The 23,413-nt window shown below is 31.4% G+C and overlaps 1 pseudogene across 1 annotated transcript; it reads left to right on the plus strand.

Annotated features, from left to right (window-relative positions):
- The first annotated feature begins 1,767 nt into the window (after window positions 1–1,767).
- On the plus strand, window positions 1,768–22,929 carry LOC18447315 (very-long-chain aldehyde decarbonylase GL1-5-like; annotated as a pseudogene). The gene is made up of 10 exons (XR_016059803.1): window positions 1,768–1,791; window positions 2,331–2,372; window positions 5,812–6,035; window positions 14,469–14,701; window positions 14,968–15,187; window positions 16,327–16,694; window positions 17,916–18,023; window positions 19,740–19,940; window positions 21,620–21,787; window positions 22,753–22,929. The product of XR_016059803.1 is annotated as a very-long-chain aldehyde decarbonylase GL1-5-like (transcript).
- The last annotated feature ends 484 nt before the right edge of the window (window positions 22,930–23,413 follow it).

Consider the following 23,413-nt stretch of genomic DNA (forward strand, 5'->3'; position numbering starts at 1 on the left):
GAATATATTGCTCATGTTTTTTAAGTACACTTTTTTTTAAGAAACTATTTCAAAACAGTTACATGGAAGAAGACTTTTTGAAAAGTTTTTCAAAAAGTAAAACATATGGATTTATATCAACTCCATTAAAAAAATCGATTTTTTGATGAACTCGAAGTCCTTTACGTATCTCAAAAATTGTAAATTTTTTTGAAAAACTCATATTTTAAGCAGAAACTTACTAACTATGGTTCGAACTAGTGATCAAAACCATGAATCTAGGATGGGACTCAACTCATGCCAGGGTCGATGTGTTGAAACAAAAAGTAATCCACGAAACAAGAAAGAAGAAACAAATACAAAAGAAAGAGACAACCAACCGCAACGCAAAGATATATTTGGTTCGGCAATGTGCCTATGTCCACGAGGAGATGAGAGCTTCTTTAATGGCAATAGAGAATAGGGTTACCATGACTCTTTTCCTCACACCTCTCTCTCTTTCGTGTTACAAAGAAATTTCAATTTTTCCTTAACCCTAAAAGAACCCCCATCACAACAATATATATAGTCCCAAGCTGATGATACAAATTACCAAAATACCCCATGTACTGATAGAAGACATCAATCCTCAACACGATGAACTTGGGTTCGTAGTTGGGCAGGGTATTGGCCAAGCCAAAACGTATTAATAACTAAAAAAACCAAAATCCCAAAAGTAAAAAAAATATGTTTAAAGTTAAATTATACAAACCACACCTAAATGAGATTAAAAAAGTTGTGATAAAATGAATTTTGAAAATATCAATTTCTGATGGCAATATTTTAGATAAAAAATTAATTAAAATATCCTTAAATTTATTTTGATTGATATTTTTTATTCAAAATATTTTTTATTATTTTAATTCAGTTCCACTATATATATATATATATATACATAAGCTAGAACCCAAATTTCAACTTAATATTATTTTTAAATTTAAAAGCTTATGCACCTTTTAAGCGTCCATAGCTTGTGGACACAATGCCATCCCTTTTATTAAATGCGCATAGATCATGCTCTTCCCTAGGGATTCAATAAGGGCATGTTTTGTACGTGTAAACTTATTTTGTGAAAGTATTTTCACATTAAAGTACTACCTCATGGGATTAAGTGTGAGAGTTCTTCCACATCGATTAGTTGTCAATTGGAGTTGGGACTCGTAGGTGTGAAAAACTTCTACACTTAATAACTTAGGGAGTTCTTTCATGTGAAAGTACTTTAAAAAAAGAATTTCACACATACCTTATATGCCATAAGATATCACATTTAGCTGCCAAATAGTTTAAAAATATCGATCATTCTTAATTGTCAAACAGTTTCAACTGTATGACAGTTCGTCAAATTTTCTTTCAAATTTTGAGCCTCATAAAAAATGTAATGCATTGAATGATCCTAATTGTATATAATATATAAAAAAAATGAAGAGCTCGAGTTCTTAAAAACATAGATTAAACCATCCAAAAAATTTGATAGTTTTAACATTTTCTTAGACACACATAATCTTTTCTTTCATCTTTATTATTTTCTAAGGTTAGTGGCTTGGTTGAAGCGATTACATCCCAAAATGGTATTTCACCTTCGAATACTCTTTATATAGAATTTACCCCTAGCAAGGAATGGAGGAAACGCTCCCTTGAACGACCATGCAATCTTTTGACAAAATTGATGGTGATACTTGTACCATAAGGTTAGAAATAATCAAATATAAAGAAGAAATAGGGAATTTTCCATTTAAAAAGTATGTGTAAATGCCGGAGGCTGTGTGGGCACACGTGTTCACATTGAACTTCACATATGGCATCACCCTTTAGAGGTCCTAAGCCATAATTGCAACAGAAATTTATTATTTAATAGTTTACTATGAAAATACATAAAATTATTAGTTCAATAGTAGAAAAAGAAAATATATCCAATGATAAGGAGGTCACAATGATAATTAACCATTAGATTTGAAATTGGGTGATTCAGGATGTGTCATTATTTGGACATAAAGTTAAAATTTTTTTTTTTCGAAAGTTGTGACCTACTTTTACTTATTAGATTTTACATGTAATTGCTAAAAATAATTATGATTTCCTTATATTAAAAATCAATAGATTTCACATCTCATTTCTAGAGACCTACCCTTTTATTGGTGAACGACAAAAATCATATGTCAATAACGTTTTTGGTTTTATTTGTCACACTTTCGTTTTGTCTGTTAATGCAATATATCCATGATTATCTTTTTTGGGTTAATTAAGTAGGGAAGACAGGCATCTACTCGATTTTTCAAATTATTTAAGAGTTAGTTTTTTTAAAATATTAGTAGGATGGTATTAGTGATGGAAATGAAAAGCTCGGAAACTTCAAGGTATTCTCCTCTGTCTCTCTCTCCTCTCTCTTCTCTCTTCCCTCTAATACACAATGCACCATACTTTGAGTTGATGCTTCATCCGCTACAACTCTCTCTCTTGTACACATGCTGGTAGCTTGAACGTTCTACGTTTCACAAAGTTCATGCTTCATCTGTGTGTAGAGCACCATAAAGTGAAATGGTTTCTTATGGAAAAACAACCCCTCGTTGGATGGATTTGTTCAACATAAGACATAAATAATCCTTTTTCCAAGTGAGTCACAAGAGTAAAGAGAGTGTAGGGATGATAAATCTGGTCTGGTTTATATAAGGTATCATTCTTAAACAATCCAAGTAAGGCGCACCTCCAAAGCTCATCAAAAAATGTAATTTTAGTGTCAAAAATTTTAAAGATGACTTAAAAAAGTACTTTACATCTAATTATGAAATTTGAAACTCAAATATTCTAGATCTACTCATACATGAAAATCTTGAGAATGGACGTTTTAGATCATGTATTACAAGACATAGCATTTTTGGAACTTTAATGGGTTTTTTTTTTCCAAATGTATGTTTAATGTCGAGATGATCAATTAGATATTCTTCAGCATCAAAAAATCCTATTTTTATAAATTTTTTAAGTGTGCTTTGTTTTATAGTTTAAGGTTGCAACCTTATATAACCTTTTTCCCAAGACGTATATAGTTCAAACTTGAGAGAGAGAGGTGCGCTAAGGACATCACAAGAGCAAGGAGAGTGTAGAGTTAATGAACACCAGATTAAAACTAAAAAGGCATGGATGATTTTATCTGGAATAGATTATTTTATTTGCAGCTAATCCACTCTAGATAATATTATTTTGTTAACTATTATTATATACAATATTAGTTAAGGATGCGGTTTGTATAGAGCCTAGGGTCTAAACGATCAAATTAAAGCCTACCTTCAAATAGTGTCGAGAAATGTGGTTTCACTACTGGAAATCTTTGTGATAACTTTAAAATATATTTTCATATTTATGTATACAGTTTAACGCTTAAAAAATAGTATAGATCAACATATCTATGAAAACTTAAAATTGACGGTCTAAAAATGTATTACAAAATACACTATTTCCAAAACTTGAAATCCATTTTTTTCTTAGGTCCATGTATCTTGATGTCACGATGATCAATTTGAAGATATTAGGGCATCAAAACAACCTCTTCCGGTGAAAATTTTGAGGTAGGCTCAAATTTGATTGTTTAGAGCCTCTACTCTATATAAATGTCTCCCTTATTTAATCATTTAACATTTTTTGAGCAATTTTTATTGTTTTAGCTATTATGGCTTAATCTATGTGAGTTTTAGCAAATTATTTTGAATAAATTTAAAATAATTTTCAAAAAGGTAAAGTCATATAAAATTTCCTATAAGTTTATCTCAAATAACTTTATTATGGACAATGCCAAACAACAAACGATTCATTATAGAAAATTGTATTTAAATAGTAAATTATTAGTTGTAGTGCATACATCTATATATGCCCTAAAAAATACAATGACAGTTTTTTATTTCAAAATGCCATATTATAAGATTTGTGCCGAGTAGAGCTCAATTTCCTTCTAGCTCTACTCGGCACAAATATATATTCACATATTTGACAAAAAAATATGTAATTTACCTAAAAATAGCTCCAACCTTAGTAAGTAAAATGATTGGCAATTGTTAACGAATTGGCAATAGATATGTAACATAGCACCATTAAGTTGATAATAATATTTTGTTATTCTAAATTTTATATATATTAGAAATGATTGTCAACATTGTGACTCATAAAAATTTAACATATTTATGTCTTTCGTTGTCAATATATTTACCAGTTGCAAAAAATGTATTCCATGATAAATAATACACTAATTTAATATATTAAAGTGTCCATAATTATCACAAATATCTTTGATAAAATTGCCTAATTGACGCAGTACAAAATTTACCGGCAAACAACACCGACAAATATTAACCGCATTTTAGAGACAGAAATAAAAATATAAAAGAATTACAAGAAGAAATAACAAAATATCCGGATACGAGTATTCCAACGTGAACCACAAACTCAAGAGAAAAAAAAACACCCACAAAAGGTCTCTCTCTCTCCAAAGAAAACTTTTTTTATTTCATAAAATTCAACTCCCTACTTCATCCTTTACTCCTACGTGACTTATTATCTTTCAACCCAACCCAAAAAGATAACACTCCCATTAAAATAGAAAAAAAAAATATTTCCAACCCAAAAAGATAACACTCCCATTAAAATAGAAAAAAAAAATATTTCTTAAAAACTAAAGAGACTTGTATCCCAAACTAATACAAGAGATAAACTTTCCTAAACTTCCTTTATCTTTTTATTAAGAACCTAATTTACTCCTATCAACAAAGTAAATAACCTCCTTTTTTTTTAAAAGGAAACTACCAACCAATAACTCGTCTCGAAAGATAACCCATTAGGTCTCCCAAATCAAAACGTAACTCCTATCGCAAAACCTTATCTAAATTAACACTCCTAACCCTAATAGATAACTGCACCGTAAATGTTATCTAAAGTAACAATTCTAAACATGTATTACCAATTCCGAAGGGAACCTTTTTCTAAGATACTTATCTATAAAACAAAGAGATTATTTCAAATTAAAGATGGACTCTAAAATTAATAAGCTTATCGAACTAAACCTAAAAATCCTAATTTTAATAATTAATCCTAATAAATAAAAATCCAAATTGTAATTAAATTTTAAAATTAAAATTAACAAAAATAAAATAAAAATTTATAGCCACCAAATTTTAAACTGCATCACTAACCATCATTTTCACTACTGCAAATCAGGTATAAGTATGATCTAATTTTCCCACAACTGATATAAAAGAGATGTCTAAAGTGGCTTTTAAATGTAATGTTTTTAGACTCGAGTCCACACATACACATACTCACCCCCTTGGCAAATAGAGCTAGTCCGAGTACACCTATATAAAACAGGGATATATAAGAAAAATAAAAATAATTTTTTACAAACTATATAAAAAATGAAATCGATATGTAAAATTTTTATATGTAGTATTGGTGAGTTTTTCTTATCATATGCCTTACTTTTGTATTTTCTTGTCTTTAGATTTTCTTAAAAATGTCAACAACAATAAATCAATTTTTTAATACGCATTATATATATATTTTTAAGCTTATTTGGATCCTTTTGGTCTTTTATGTATTTTTCCTGACCATTATTATTTTTATTTTATTTTAATTCTTTTAATTTTTCAAGAGCATCTTGGCCTCTACAGTACCCAGGCCAGTCCACTCAAGGCCGAGTAGGGAGACTCTACAAAAAAAAAATTATTCAAGAGCTTATATCATTTAATTATTACACTAAAAGGTTCAGAGAAGGCTGATATGTCGATGTTTTTTGTTTTTTTTTGTGCAAAGTACATGGTTCTGGCTCCGTGGGTGCTGCGAAGCTCCTATAGCTTCTTCTTAGGAGGAGAGAAGTAGAGGGATTTGTCCAATTTCCTCATACTTCCACTCATTTTATCCAGCCGGGCTCATGACCAGCTATGGATCTCTCTCTCCCGCTTCCAAACTGCCAGCAGCAAACATATAATACTTAGCAAGGACCTTGAGTTTCAGCAGGTTGACAGAGAAAGAAACTGGCAAGCAAACATTTCATACTCGATGTCAGGGCTTAAGTAACTGTTTATCAGGGGACTAGCCATGTGCTTTTCTTTTTCCCCCATTTTTCAACTCGTTCTTTTAAGTGTAATATAGATACAATTACCATATGATTTGTGTGTCGGCACACCAAGGACATGGTATCAGAACCTGGAAATTTCTTCTTAACATTTCGTCTTGAAATCTCACCTTGAAAGTAATTAATGCTGCCCTAAATCCCTACTCAATTTCCTTTTAAATGGTGAAAGGACATGTCGTAGTTAAAAAATTAATTTTAATATTAATATTTTTGACACTGGTATATGCATATCAAAATATTGAGATACATATCCCTCCTTGATTGCTTTAACATTTCAATGATAAGACTATGGTAAGTTTAGTACATAGTATAGTAGGTATGTTTTTATTTATAGAGGATGGTTTGTTAGGGTTTTGATATGAACTTTGCACGAGAACGCAAAACCATATTAGCCTTGTGTAACAATGTCCTAATGGACTATATTTATTTTTCGACAAGAGCGTATTGAAAATACATTCATTTTGAGAGAGTATTCTCGGGATCCAAAATTTTTAGGATATAACTGTTTGATTTGATGCTACATAAAATCATCCACGTAAGGAAATCCTATATATTGATATGTAGGATTTAGTGCTACCCAAAATCATCCACATAATAAATCTCATATTTTATGGGATTGATTGAGATTTCATATTGATAAGTTTCTTAAAAGAAATATAAATTTAAAAAGCTTAGGACTCTTAGATATATCTCATGGTTTTTTATATATAAGTAATATCTACAAGAAGTTTAGTATTTAGTATGGATTCCTAACCCTATATATATATATATATATATATATATATATATATATATATATATATATATATATATATATATATATATATATATATATATATATATATATATATGGGAAAAATTTATATAAGGCTGCAACCTTAAAATGTAGAGCAATGGATGCCCCACAAAAATCTATTGGTAAATGTTGTTTTAATGTTGAAAAATCATCTAATTGATCATCTCGACATCGATATGTATGACTATGCACGAAAAAAAGGATTTTGAGCCCTAGAAATGGTGCATCTTACAACACATTATCTACACCGTCCATTTTCAAGATTTTCATTTGTTTATAAATCTACTTGATTTTAATCATTTTTTAAGTTTAAAATTTTATATTAGATTTGAAAATAGATTTTGAGATGATCTTAAGATATTTTACATCAAAATTATATGTTATGACAAAATTTGAAGGTGTGCCTTAAATGGATTGTTTAAGGCTGCAACCATATGGAAACTGCACCCGATATATATATATATATATATATATATATATATATATATATATATATATATATATATAGGAAAAAGTTGAGATTAGCTCACTAGCTCATAAAAACATATGAGCCCAATGACACAGATTGAATCCAGACCGATTTGACGATCACGGATGTCTGGTAGTGTTTGAAATTTATTTTTTTTCTACAAATCCAAATCATTTGAAATTTTAGGCGTATGTTTATAAAAAATAGGTGAATCTTCGAAAAATATCAAAAAAATATTTTACATGAAATAAAATGACCAAAATAGCCCCAAAAACTTTCGGGGCTATTTTAGTCATTTTTTTCACAAATATTTTATTTTATTTTATTAGGTACGTCTTGATGAGAAGAACACACACCGTCCAAAGTTCATCGTTTGTTCACGATTGTTTGGTAATATTTTAATTTTTATTTTTTTTTGTAAATCAGATTGATCTGAAATTTAGCACTTGAGTACATCTTAGTGATGCGCACCTAATAAAAATATGAAACAAATATTTCACAAAATATGAATTGATCAAAATACCCCCGTAAATTTTCAGGGGTATTTTGATCAATTAATTTTTACAAATTAATTCTTTTTATATTTTTATTAGGTGCGTTCCACTAAGATGTACACACGATCCAAATTTCAAGCCATTCCGATTTGTATAAAAAAAATGAAAAATAAAACACTATCAAACAATTGTGACTGTACGATGAACTTTGGACGGTGATGACGGTAAGAGAAATCACTGTTCATTTTCACCTATAAGCTTTGGGACGATATATATATATATATATATATATAGGTGTCTCTTCTTGTAAGGTTAATGTAGATGATTCAGGGATTTTTGTAGCAATTTTCTCTTTTCCTTTGACCTAAATGTTTAAAGTTTTATCTTTAATTTCTAATTTAGATAATTTTGATATTAATTGATCCATTAGGGTTTTATTATCTGCTCCAAAATTACTAATCTTGGTACGCCTCTTTCTTTTTCCGCATTTTTTATTGACATAAAAAGCAGCACAGATCCAAGGAGATGCACTTATTCTTATTATATTTTTACTTTGTAATTCATCAATTTCTATTTTACAAAATTCCAATAAGGTTGTATTCATTTGTACTGGTCTAGCCCTGGTAGGAATTTTTGATTCATCAAATCCCTTTCGTAAGGTAATCCTACTATATGTTTCTTTCTTGCCCAAAAGGCATTAGGAAGGTTACTACAAATTTCTGTTTCTATTTGAGTTCGAAGATTATTAATTTTTGTTATTATCTCAGGGTTTTCTAAGTCTTCTTTTATTTGTTTATATTTTATTTCTATTTTAAGGGAACATAGAAACTTTTCTTTATTATCCATTTTGTCTTTGACTCTATTGATTTCTTTAAGTTTTAGTTTTTCTAAAAATTCAAACTTAATTGTTTGTCATACTCTAGATGTTTATATTCCTGTATTATTAATTGTTATGGGATATAGTAAGGTTAGGAATGGAATTCCAAGTATGACTGCCTGACTTAAGTTTTTTACCATAATAAAAAGTGTTGGAAAACAGTGTCCATTATTACATACCATGGCATTTGATAATTTATATTTAATAAATAATCTACTACCATCCGCAGTATTAAGTATTTGAGTAGTTTCATCAAAATATTTTGATGGAACTAAACCTTCATTAATACAATTTAAATCTGCACCTGAATCTACTAAAGCTAATGTCTGAAAATTATATTCCTCTTCGATGACAACTTTTACTAATATAAACGATTTTTGAGAAATAATTTTATTTACTAAGTTTACCGATGTATTTTCTTCAACTTCTTTGGTTTTGAAGGTTTCTGGCTCTTTATCACTAGGATCTGCTAGTTGATCGAATTCAATTTCGTCTGTATCAGTTACAGCTCCTGATATGTCATTCTGTAATTCTAATATTTTTATTCTAGTTTTTAATTGTCCTATTTTTGTTTTTATTTCATTTACTTCTTTTTTTAATTCAGATATTGTGGGTTCTCTTTGAAGTATATCTTTTTTATTAATTCGTTTGAGTATTTCAGCAAAATTGTAATCCTCTGGTGGTTTGAGTAATGGAATTGGTTTATTTTTTGCTTTTGTTAATGTGATAAATTGGGTAATAATTTCTCTTTTTTCCCTGGATCATTTATTTTTTCTATAAGGTCTAATATTAATGTATCTTCTTTGGATAGCATATTACAGGAACATTCTTCTATATTCTGTTCAGATCCAGATTGTTCTGTTGAGGACATGAATTAATCTTCACCTTTTATTTGTCCTACCATTGTAGTATCAGTGGAAGATTCAGAAGAATCATCATCATATATTTGTATTATATCATATAGTTTATTTCTAATGGATTCTTCTAAGATTATAGTATCTATTTTCTTTTTTATTTTACATTGGCTTTTATAATGACCAACTTTTCCACATTTATAACATACAGGTAATTTCCTTTTACCCTTATGGTATTTGTATTTTGGAGAGAATCTTTTTATAAATTTATTTTTCTTGTGTTTTTTATAAGATTTCTTTTCTTTTCTTTCTGTCTTATATTTTTTCTTTTTATGAAATTTATCTCTAGATTTTTCTATATGATATCCGAATTGTTCACAGAAGTCTCCTAATTCTTTTTTACCAATCATTTTTTGTTTATCTAATTGTTTCTTTAATTTCATGTCAGTACATAGGGCTGATCCTTCTGCACATATCTCTGCAGATAATTCTCCTAATATATAAACAGAATATGGTATGATTCCTCCATTTTTATTTTTTAATCTAGTTTTTACTTTTTCTGCAAATAAATATGGTAGTCCAGCAATAAATTTTTCTTTCCAATGATCCTGCTGGCTATCTTCTCTGCTTAATAGTCTGGAAAAGAAAACATCTTTGTACCATTTATAATGGGATAGGGTTGGACATCTTAAATTAGATAACAAATCTTCAGATCGGGCTTCAAGTAAGGCTGTATAATGGGATAGGGTTGGACATCTTAAATTAGATAACAAATCTTCAGATCGGGCTTCAAGTAAGGCTGTACTCCCCACAAAATGAAGTGTGATGGTGTAAATGAGAGTATTAACAGCATCACTTTCGGAATATAGGACGTCTTGATTATTTTCATTTTTAACAGTCCATTGGCGAGTATTATTCAAAATTTGTTGTTTTGTATTTTCAGGTAAGTGAAAATCCCACCAACCTCGAAGCCATCCTGTGAACCCATAAACAATGGCTTTAGCGACCTCTTGATCATGGTTGCCTACCATTTTGCACGCAGAGGCATACATGGTCATATGTTTCATAGTGTCTAATATTTGTTGTTCAGATAATCCATCTATATTCCAATTTACTATCGATCTTCCAGAATAGGAAATATTATGGGCTACCAAATCTTCTTCGAATTGTATGTCAACAGGGGTAGGTCTATGATGATAAGGCCTAGCTGTTAAAGGTTTCCATGATTTTCCATATACTATTCTTTGAATATTATTATTATCTTGTTCATGACTATTTTTCGTAAAGGCTTCTTCCATATTTTCTATTGTGTTGGCAATTATAAGTGTCTCTTCTTGTAAGGTTAATGTAGATGATTCAGGGATTTCTGTAGCAATTTTCTCTTTTCCTTTGTCCTGAATATTTAAAGTTTTTTATTTAATTTCTAATTTAGATAATTTTGATATTAATTGATCCATTAGGGTTTTATTATCTTCTCCAAAATTAAATTTTTCTTCATCAAGTGATGGAGGTGGTTTAAATAAAACATTTTTGGTTTCTTTTATTGGTACAGGTCTTAACATATTTTCAATTCTGGATGCTTGCCTTCCTAAAGATTGCATATATAAATTTGTATAGTTATTTTGTTCTATTACATGTGGAATTAATTCAGCTTTATGTATTATTTCTCCTGTAGTCATTTTATATAGTGTAGCCTTTGTTTCTAATTTTAATTCTGGTTTTGATCATTTTATAATAATACTTTTTTCAGGAGGGTGAATACTTGTCATTGTATTTCCTTTAGTTGTTTCATATGAAGCATATTGACTTTGTATTGTATTTATTTCAAAATTAGGAATATGTATTTTTCGTTCCCTACATATTTCTTTTAACCAGACAAAAAATCATGTGTTACATCCTTCTCTTTTTCGTGCCTTGTTGTACTTTATCTGAAATAATTCTACTAATCTAGGTTGAAAATGTTTTTTATACCAAGTTCTTATCTCCTTATTTTCTTCAGATAAGTAATCATGTTCTATAAATTGTTTGCTAAGTCTTTTTTCTTCTGTAAGAGTTAAGACTTGAAAATCCATTTCTGAGTCAGTTATTTCTGGTTCAGATTTTTGTATGGACCTATATTGTGGGATGATAATATTTTCTCTTGTTCTATATAGACTTTCTAAGTTTGGATTTATAGAAGAAGTAGAACTTCTTGGTAATTCTATTATAGGTTTTGTAGATGATTTTATTTCAGAATCATCTTTACTGTTATTTCTTCTATTGTTGGTAAATTGGATTTTTACTTTACCATTAGGATTTTCTAATATTCTTTCTGGAATATTATTTATTCTTGGGGCTTGGTACTGATGATTTTCATTGTAGATTGACCATGATTCGAGTAGAATAATTTCTGACCATTCTATGGTTTTTTGTATAATAGTATTAGATTTTCAATATTGGTTTGGAAAAGTATTGTTTTTCCTTTTGTATCATGTTGTAAAACATTAGGGCATAATGTGGTCATAACTTTGTAACATATTCTATATACTATGGCTAAATTCTGAGATCCTGGGATCATATCGAACCCTTGGGTTTTCAGGTTTAGGGTTAATACCTTAAGGATATTTGGATCTTTTAATGATATAGAATAATTTGGGAAGCAATTAAAGTAAACTGGACCATTACATAAACTAGATTCTACCATACCTAATAAGGAATCATTAAACTTATTATGTCTAGTATCTCTTAAACATACTAATATTGAATTATTAAGTCCTAACCTAGTTAATGGTTTAATGGCTACTTGTATTAAACCTATATGAAGGTAATTGTAACTTTTATCATTATGGGATTGTATTATTTTATTACTTAATAACTGAAAGTCTTCCTGGGTACTTGTTACTGATAAAGTTTGTTCTACGGTTTTTATAGCATAACCTACTTTGAAGTTAAAAGATCCTTTCTTATATATATCACTTATAGGGACTTTAGGTATATTCCAGTTCTGTATTTAGTTTTCAATACTATCTATTACTATCTCTTCTTTATTTTTTATCCTTAGAATATTACTAGTTTGGGGTAATGCTTTATTTGATAGATTCCTAATGAAATTCTTCATTATTAGGTTGCGGATGAGTGTTATCTGGGCAGTCCTCCTTGACTACCTCTTATGTCTGTTCCGACCTCAGCGGCTCTCATGGCCTTAACGGTCTTTAGACTGAGTGTCTGAGCGTCTCTAACCTCAACTCTCGGGCCAACTTTCTTTAATGGAGGAATTTACTTAGGTTTCTTTCTCCTAAAGTATTACTCTTAGTAGTAATATTTTTTGGATACTTTTTAAAGAAGACTATGGTGTGGCTTTGATACCAATTCTAACCAAGATCTACCACAATTCTATCCTACCACATTTCTAACATAATAGAGACTAAATTTAATAAAGATTCTATACTATCAGTCTTAGATAACCGAAATAGAGACTTAATACTATGATAATAATGAGAGATACATGAGTAATATCAATAGTAATCCATGTATTATAAGTAGTTTGATATATCTTTATGCTACATACAACACGTATTATCATAACAACTGTAAACTGTTACAAACTTAAAGCAAACTGAAAGCAAACTTGTTACAGACTCAAACTTAACTAAGCAAACTTGAAAATAACAAAAATCAAAGCGACTCATAAAACAAAACTTACAGGCTCATAAAACAAAACAAAACTTACAGACTCACATAACAAAACTTACAGAGTGCAGATACAGTAACTGCATAATAGTTTCCACTCGTCTGGGTAATAATCTGGTAAGGCTTTGACGTTACAGTCACACACACACACACACACATATATATATATATATATATATAGGCAGTGATTTTATAGGAAAATATATGATGAGAACATTTGCTTTGGTATAAGGTAATCACAATTAACATTGACTATTGGATGTGAAATTAAGTGGAATCATTTATTTCATTGACCAAGCTAAAAGCTCAAAAGAGATTTTTTCAAACTTTGTGACACACCGAAACTATCAAATTTTATATTGGATGGTTATAAGTAATTGTAACCTTTTCTGTACCAAACATAAAATGTTCTCATTGCATGCAATGGATACGGCTGGTAAATGATCTCATTGTATATATACAAAAAAGTTAAGAAAACTGATTTTGAGCACGTAAAACCTCCAATATGAGCGCGCATAAAATTGATACGGCTGGTACTACATCCACAAGCTGTGGGTTCTCAAAAGGTGCACAAGCACAGTGATTCAGTTTAAACCATCCCCATCCAAAGTTTAAAATAAATTTCATTTTTATTTTTTATTTTTAATTTTTTATTCAAAAATGTTGTTGATCTGAAATTTGGGATATAGCCTCATTTTAAATTAAATAAAAATAATCAAACATATTTTGAATAAAAAATATTGATCAAAATAAATTTAGGAGTATTTTAGTTATTTTTATTTAGCATCTTTTTTTAGTAATTTTTTAAAAAATAAACCTATGCCTTAAAATTCAAATAAATATTTTTTTAATAAAAAATCAAATATTCAATCAATTATTATTGGTCATTAGATATAGCTTTGTGAAGGGGATACTTCTCCAAATGCACATTCCATGGTCAAACGTGGAGTGGCATTTGATTTATAGAAATTTCATGATATCAATTTTATATTAAAAAAATGACATTAAAGATGTTTTTTGAGTTTTGGGTCAATCAAACACTCTCTCATGGTGTTCTGTGTGCAGGACCAAATATATAAGTTGTGGTCCCACGGGAACACCAAATAAAACAATTCCATTTTGCAAGACTCTAAATCTGTTGAGGGCTACTAATTTATTTGTTTTGGAATTTGGCAGGGATGACCAGGTTATATTCAATGGCATATTGTTCTATTTGGGGAACTTATATTTTCCAGGGGGATCCAACCTACCCCTGTGGAACATCAAAGGAGTGATCACAACCATTATTTGCCACATTGGGCCTGTTGAGTTCTTATATTATTGGGCACACAGGGCACTTCACCAACACTTCCTTTATTCTCGTTATCACTCCCATCACCATTCCTCCGTGGTCACCGAGCCCATCACATGTAAGTTCTCTCTCTCTTTCTCTCTCTCTCTCTCTCTCTGCAAAATCAACTCACTCAATTTGGTAGAGAGCCCTTCGACTTCCACTACCTTGCGACAACGAAAGAAAAAGCCGGTATGTGCCAAAACAATAATAACCGTATGTCCGAAAAGACTCCGGCAAGTTATGTAACACTCGTATAGTGCGCTCCCTTAGGAGCATGAATTTGGCACTTGCATGAATGCATATAGACTAATGCTTGATGTTTTGCTTGGTTTGTTTGAGCAGCGGTGGTGCATCCCTTCGCAGAACGTATCTTATACTCCTTGCTGTTTGCAATAGCACTTTTAACAACGCTTTACACAAGGACCGCCTCTATTATTTCCTTGGCTGCCTATGTTACATATATCGATTTCATGAATAATATGGGGCATTGCAACTACGAGTTCATCCCAAAGTGCCTCTTTCAATGCTTTCCCTTCCTCAACTACATCATGTATACTCCATCGTAAGTTCTATACTTCTTAAAACAAATTTATGAGTTTGAGGTAATGGTGTTCAAATAAATGTTAGACAGGTCATTTTCTTAAAAGAACCGGTGGACTTCTTTTCTTTGTTTTCCTTTCTTTTTTTTTTTTTTTTTTTGGTCCTGCCCTGCATGAGAGGGCCAAGGCCTTATTGGCCTGGGCAGGCCCTAGTCTAGCCCTTAGGGGAACAGGGTCGAGCACGGGCCAGGGGTAGTATACTACCGACCCTAAAAAGGTTCTAATGATACATTAATACTTCCAGGGAAAATTTTTAGATTGTTAATAGTTTTACTTTCTGAAATATATTTGGCTCAAAAGGATTTTTTTCTTTTTTTGGTTCATTTTTTTTTTTGTAATGAAGTGGCGTAATCCTCACTTTGTGATCCACTTTTTGTTATTGCTCTTGGGAAATGATGAAGTGTTGTACTCCCAAAAAAAATTGCAACATTTTGTGCTCCAAAATTCTTTGAAAAAGGATAAAAAAATTCCACTTCAAGTTGATGCTTAGTAAATCCTTGAAAAAGGATACAATAAGATTGTTTATTCTTGCCGAAAGAAGATCACTATCATCCATACTCATTAGATCTGGAATCAAGAGGCTGGGGGTGTGCAATTGATAGACTTAAAGTCTAGAAAAAAAAAATCACGAGTTTTGTAGCACACACTTAGCTGAATTTCACTTATAACAGTTGTAGGTGATTGTGACTTTCTAGCAAAAGTGAACAACCCTATAACATACAATCTCTAGAAACAATATGAGTAGTATGCTTAGGAAATGTTCAATTGATTGGAAAACTATAAAGAAGATTAGGGTTGGCATCGAGGCGGGCTTGGGCCGGGCCACCCCAACCCTCACCAGGCCAAAGGGATCCTGGCCCAAGGTTGGCAATGGGGCGGGCCTATGTGGCTTTGGCCTAGTCCTCTGGCCACACTATGTCGCCCAGGCCCTAGTTTTTTTAAGGCCGGGCTAACTGGGCCGGACCACTCCACCCAGCTCATTGCCACCCCTAGTAATGATATACTTTCTACTCAAACCTTATTTGAATGCCATTACAAAATAGTAATGTCTCCATTAGGTCTTTTAGTAACAAGAAGAGCTCTCTTTATTCTCATGTAACAGGTTCCATTCACTTCATCACTCAAGAGTCCACACCAACTTTTCTCTCTTCATGCCAGTATATGATTACATATACAATACAGCTGACATGTCTACAGATGCTGTATATGAGAGTGCTATAGAGGGGAGAGAGGAGGCCATAGATGTTGTCCATCTCACTCATCCAACTATTCTTCACTCTATCTACCTAATGCGCCTGGGTTTTGCCTGTTTGGCCCCAAGATCGCAAATGGTATCTGTGGTTACTTTGCCCAATCACCATTGGATAAATGTCGCTAATGTGGATTTTCGATCGTACATTTACTGTGGAGAAGAACAGATTGGAGAAACTCAACATTCAAACATGGGCAATTCCCCGGTTTTCTTTCCAGGTGATGCATCTTGTTTATAAGTTCTTTTATGCTAAGAATATAATGATAAAAGTTATGTTTCAAACAAAAAATTGAATTTCTTTGTAATCTAAGAAACCTATTGTAATATGATGGGCCAAAAATCTTTTTCTGCTCCTGAATATGCAACTTGAAGCTCAAAAGTGGTGCAGATATGATTGATTCATGAATACATGAAAATTATCCATCTAGATAATATGTTACAAGATGCACTATTCTTGCAACATAAAATTTATTTTTTTCATATCGATTGTTATTGAATGCAAAATGATCATTTTGAGGGGTTTCTATCATCATAAGAGTGTTTTTAGGCAGGATATTGAAATGCGGCTTTACTATTTTTTATAGAGTGCAGTTTGTGTAGAGCCAATGCTACAAACAATCAAAGTAAAGCGCACCTTCAAATAATATCGAGAAATGTGATTCCTATATTTGAGAAATCTTTCTAATCACCTTAAAATATATTTTCATATTTAATTATAAAATTTCATGCTTCAAAAATGGTGTAGATCAAGTAGATCTATGAAAACCTGAAAATCTTGAAAATTGCTTGTCCAAAAATACATTGCAAGATGCACTATATCTAAAACTTGAAATTAATTTTTTTTCCATGTCCATGCATCTTGTTGTTGAGATTATCAATTTGAAAATATTTGGGCATCAAAACAATCTCTTCTTGTGAAACTTTTGAGGTGGGCTCTAATTTGATCATTTAAAACCTCGGCTCGGCTCCATATAAACTTTTTCCTTTCTTTATAAGACCTAGGGGTTATATAATCGTATACCTATTTAATATTAGACAATTGCAAGTCAATGTAAACCGAACTATTGATTGAGAAAGTTTTTCCATCGTAATCCATTTGAATATTTATTCCCATATTTGTTTGAGCATTGCAAAAGTATTTACTGTCTTGTTTTTTTTTCTTTTCTTTTTTTAAATTTTTTTTTGGTTATTCAGTGGGGAAGACAGTCCCTTATCCATTTTTTTTCAAGTAAATTAAGAGTTAGCATTTTCGAGGTATTAATTGGATAGTGTTAGTGGTAGGAATAAAAACCACACTGTGGTGAACTAGGGTTTGGGGTGCTACCACCACGATTTCACATAATGAAAGGTGATATTACTATAAAACATAATCTCTAGTAATGGAACTGTAAATTATATTTTTCACAGGCTGTTAACTTTCTTTGTCTTTTGACTACCAGTATTCCTTGAAATCGCAACACGCAGCAATCAACAAATTGATAGAGGATGCTATAATTGAGGTAGAAAAAAGAGGTGCTAAAGTACTAAGTCTAGGGCTTCTAAATCAGGTGAGTTCCTTCTCATTCATCCACAATGAATATGGTAATAGAAAAAGGGATTCTACACATTGGGACCATTTTTAGAATAGGAAGGTTACAATTACTTGCAACCATCCAATGTGAAATCTGATAGTTCGTGTGTGTCATAAAATTCGAAAAAAAAATTTATGAACTTTAAGCTGGGTCAATGAAATAAATAGTCTCATTCTATACTTTTCCATAAAAAAAAAACATATGGTGTATGAGCGTTCTAACATATAAAATCAGACACCTTACAAGGGAGAATATTCGTAATATCTTTTTTTTTCTATAGGCCCATAACCAGTTGCTTCTTAATCATAGTTAAGACTTAAAAGTTTCTTGATATCATTCCTCATCCCTAGAATTACTTTAAAGAATAAATGATATAGAGATAAAAAATTGTCCAAATAAAAAATCCGACGACTCTGGACCATGTATTTGAGGGATGCTTGATCTTAGGATTCATGTGTAAAAGATTTTTTTGTTTGCTAGAATTGCTCACAACGTCAATCAAAGATGATGGGAAAATATTAAAATAAAAAAATTTGTAGGTGGCCCCACCTAATTGGAAAAGGTTTATACAAGGTGTCTACCTTATACGGTACGAGTAAAGTGCACTTAAAAACCCATTAGAAAAGGTTGTTCTTATGCTGGCAAACCCTCAAATCAATGATCTCAACCTTGAGATCCATAGAAATGAAAAAAGAGATTTCTGGTCCTAAAACTAGTTCATCTTCTAACACATTATTTGGAGCGTCTATTTTCAAAATTTTCAAGTGTTTATAGATCTGCTTGATTGTCACTCTTTCTTAAACTTTAAAATTTTATAATTAGGGGCCACAATATATTTGGTACTGAAATTGCATTTTCAGCATAGTTTTGAGGTGCACCTTACTTCAATAGTGTAAAGTTGACACCTTATACAAACATTATCCCACCTAATTACATGTTCCCAACTAATTACATATACTAGACTATATTTCATTTTTATTTACTTAGGTTAGTTTATATTCAAAATTGGAAGAAGTTTTCATAACCTCAACACGATGACCAATCTAAGCCTAATTCCCATAACATATAATTTCGTCCCCTTTTACTAATAACAATATCCAAAAAGAGGAATTATGGGAAAAAATTAGAAAAATTTGAAAGCAAGGAATGAAGTATATACATGAGTTAGAATTTACAAAAGAATGAGGATTCTTTTTAAATGTCACTGAAACATTTGCGAAATATTTAAAAATAAATAAAAAATTTGTAGTCAACACAGGAACCCTTCGTTCATGATCTTGGAACCTCAAATACCAGGATCCTACTCTAGAACATTTCCATAGTCAGCTCGATGTTAAATACAACCACAAACACAAACTAAAGCAATGCAAGAGAAAACCAAAAAAAAATAAAAGATAATTGTCATTCACCAAAAGTGGGCTAGATCCAAAGACTTGGCAAGTCGAAATCGACTTTCTCCTGGGCTCCAAGGGATTTCCCTCTCACTAATCATCGGTTAATCAGTTCTCCTCTTTCACATTGTCACACTGCTTTATAAAAAATAACCTTGAGACCAACCGAGAGGAGTGAATAAATCCCGAAACCCTTCTAGCGATCGTCTCTCTTTCGGAGGAAACCATAAAAATAATGATTTTGGCTTGTAAGGAGGAAGAAGAGAAGTCTCTCTCTCTCTTATGTCATCGATTGACATAGGATGAAATTCTCAATGGAAATGGGGAGCTCTATCTTGTGAGGCTCAAAGGTCGAAAAATGAAGGTAGTGGATGGATGCATGCTTGCTGCTGCATGCGTACTAAACTCAATTCCTCGAGACACAAATGAGGTCTTAATCCAAGGTCACCTTTCAAAAACGGGTTATGCCGTTGCCAGCGCCTTGTGCAAGAGAGGCACAAAGGTTTCAATCTTTCTCCCTCAATCTTTAATCCTGTGTATCTAAATTCATAGCTTCCAGATTTTCTCTCTAATCTAATTAAATCTCTTGTGTAAGTCAATTTTTCCTCTCTCCCATAAATTCTTTTGCATTGGTTGTTTTCCTTTCCTTTTTAATTTTCAGTAAATTGATTGAATTTTTCTCTGTCATAAAATTTCTTTGTTGTTTTTCTAAGGAAAATGCAGTCTTACTTCTTTCTTATTTTTTTTCTTATAATTTACAAACTAATAAGAATTTGCTTATAATGATGGAAAATAGGTCATTACTGAGTGCCCAGATCAGCTTGAAAATTTGAGGATGCGAACCTCCCTACAACATCAAGCTAACCTTATTCATGCTCCTGGAATTTATTTCAACGTAACAACAAAAACATTGCCTGCTAATCTATGACAAGTCCATCTATTATTATTTTTGTTGTTATTGTTGTCATTATTATTATTAATTTTTTATTATTTTATCTTTTCTAGTGAATGAATTCTTGCTCTATCGTGCTCCTCCATTCGGGAGATGAGAAATCTTGGTGCATGATTTTGGTTCCATAAAAAATCAAGAAAAGAATTTCTTATTTTATTTAGTTAAATTTATTTATTTACGCATGACTGAGCCCTTGTCTTGAGTGGTTAGGGAAGCAGCTGTCAAGGGTTCACTTCCTTCCCTCTAAAAATTTATTTATTTTATTTTCCACAGTCCGGAAATGGAGACAAAAATTATGTTCCAATATTAAATGAAGCAACTATTAAAATGAGTTGCAGTTGCAAAAACTTGTCACCTAAACTTATTGGGTTGATATTCCTCCCTGGTTGGATGTCAACTAGATGGTTGGGCTGTTGTCTAGATGGTTTGGTTAAACCCAAATTTAACTCGAATTTGATCAAATTCAAATGATAGGGCACCAAATGGAAATTCTATTGCTTCTTTCATCCCACTTTTCTATGAATTCTTTTGCAACATGTTTGTGTCTATCCAATTGTGAGCTTGCTTGTCTGGAAAATGTGGCGAAATAGGACACAAACACAACTAGCACTAGCACAAGTGAACTTGTTCTTACCATATGATAGAATAACACTAGTATATTTACACCTAAGAGGGTACTGCAAACTCGAACATCTCTCAACACCCATATTTTTGTAACTTCGCCAAATTATAGAGAAAAAATATGTTTCATAATAGAAGGGTTTTGTTGGTATTTCTAAGAGTATTTTGTTAATGTACTTAATATTTTTGGACAGCTATTAGCATTGCTTTGGACTATAAAATTTTTTGACAAGCGGATTTTACTTCATTAAGAGGCATAGAAATAGATATTTCTGTAAAAATGATAGCATTCTATTTGTTGTTCAAAATTATTAATTACTCTATCTAGGTGATTTCACATCTCATATACATGATGTCATTCTCCACTATAATTAATAAATATTTTTTTTCTAAAACAAAATTATTTCACTCTTGATTAATTACCTAATAGACCAATTAGATAAAAAATGTACTACATTAAGAGGTAAGGGTATTAAGTGTAAAAAAATATTAATTATATTAAAAAAATACTCTATGTATAGAAGTACACTAACAAAAGCTTCAATAGCAACTCTTCTTAAGTAAAGAGCCAAATTGAGCACCGCTTGAGAAGATTAATGTTTTTGCAGGTATGGTTAGTGGGAGATGGAATGAATGATGAGAAAAATGCTCTCAAGGGTACAATCATTATTCCTTTTTCACAGTTCCCTCTCAAGATGATGCACAAGGACTGCATTTATTTATCCACCCCTGTCATGACAATACCATCCAACTTGGAAAACATGCCCTCTTGTGAGGTAACCATTTAAATTTTCTCTCGAATTTTGAGGTAACTATTCAACTTTTCTCTCAAATTTTATCTATGATCAGGTAGTTTTCAACCTTAATACCATTATCAATTAACTCCTTTCTTCATCCGCTTTTTAGAACAATCTAAAGTTCCAACCCATACCCTTGGAGAATCTTGCCTAAGAGACCTAGACTTACACCTTAGATTATCCTACCAACCCCTTAACCAAATCATCCCAAGATCCTGACCATCTTAAATTAGACAGTAAGAATATGCATGCTCCAAGAAAACTCAAATCTGACACAACGTTCGAAAGATATGGGCCAAAATATTATTAAAAAAGAGAAACCTATAATGTTTTGGTCAAAAACAAAAAACACCCAGTAATGATTAATCTTTCTCATTTGTTGAGATATGCAATTTCAACGCTTTTATATCTTTCAAAAATTCTCCATTTGATTTCATTATACAAAGCAAATACATTCAACAAAGACTGTATACTTTTAGTATAAGGAGGTCACAAGAAACCAAGCAAGCATCAATGCTCTTAGTTTTGAAAGAGATAGTAGATCAGTACCTCGTTGATGACTTCAGAGCAAGTTATCTAGATCTATATCACTTGACTAATTTTGACTGAGCCGTACTTCTCGAACCACCCTCTTTGAGGGCTGAGCATCATTTACAAATTCACATCTCAGTTCCTTACAATCCCCCCACCCCCACCCCACTCCAACAAAAAGCCTTGGGGTTTATGGATGCAAATTTGCATTTAAACATAGTAAAGTTTTGGTAAATTGCCAACCTATCATCATACATTTGTAGCACAAATTGCATTTAATTTGGTATTCTAGATCATTTGGATCTTCTATTTGAGTACATCAATGTATACTCCTTTTCGAAGTTTTCACATTAGTGAAATTTCCTTGCCATATCTTAGCTTAGGGTTTGTGACTTTGTGTAAATGTAGTGCAGAATTGGCTTCGAAGGAGGGTGATGAGTGCATGGCGAGTTGGTGGAATTTTGCATGCTTTGGAAGGATGGGAGACACATGAATGTGGGGACACAATGCTTGACCTAGAAAAAGTTTGGAGTTCTGCACGGAAAAGAGGTTTCCTCCCATTTGTCCATGACCATAATTCACAACCGTAATAGGGGCCCTTAGTGCCATAAATTAGGTTGTTCTCTTATAATATTCTTCATATCTATTCTATAATAATGGAAAGGACCTCAAAACTTAGGTATAATATGAGAAGCAATTAGTGAGCATTACATTGCTCGTTTTATTTTTTATTCCTTATTGGTTAGCAAATGTTTCTTATGGGATTGATTTTTCTACACTTTATTTTCTTTTCTTTCCTTTCCTTTTAAAAAAAATTATATTAGTAGAACTTGTCTTGCGGTGCCTCTTGTCATTGTTTTCGTTCCAAATACATAGAAAGTTTTTCATTATTGTAATGAGCAAAGGTAATTTTTTTAATAGGCTTGTAAACCATGAAATTGTTCCATTTAGAGCGTGTTTGATTGCTAGAAGGGAAACGTTCTCTAGAAATTAGAAGTTCATCTTTGCTAGGAAGCAAGTTATGGTAAAAAAGTTCTCCATGTCTATATTTGATAACCTACTGGAATGTTAAAG

The sequence above is a fragment of the Amborella trichopoda genome, chromosome 7 (assembly GCF_054954075.1).
Source record: "Amborella trichopoda isolate Santa Cruz 75 chromosome 7, AtrichopodaSantaCruz75HAP2 v2.0, whole genome shotgun sequence".
Lineage (NCBI taxonomy): Eukaryota > Viridiplantae > Streptophyta > Magnoliopsida > Amborellales > Amborellaceae > Amborella > Amborella trichopoda.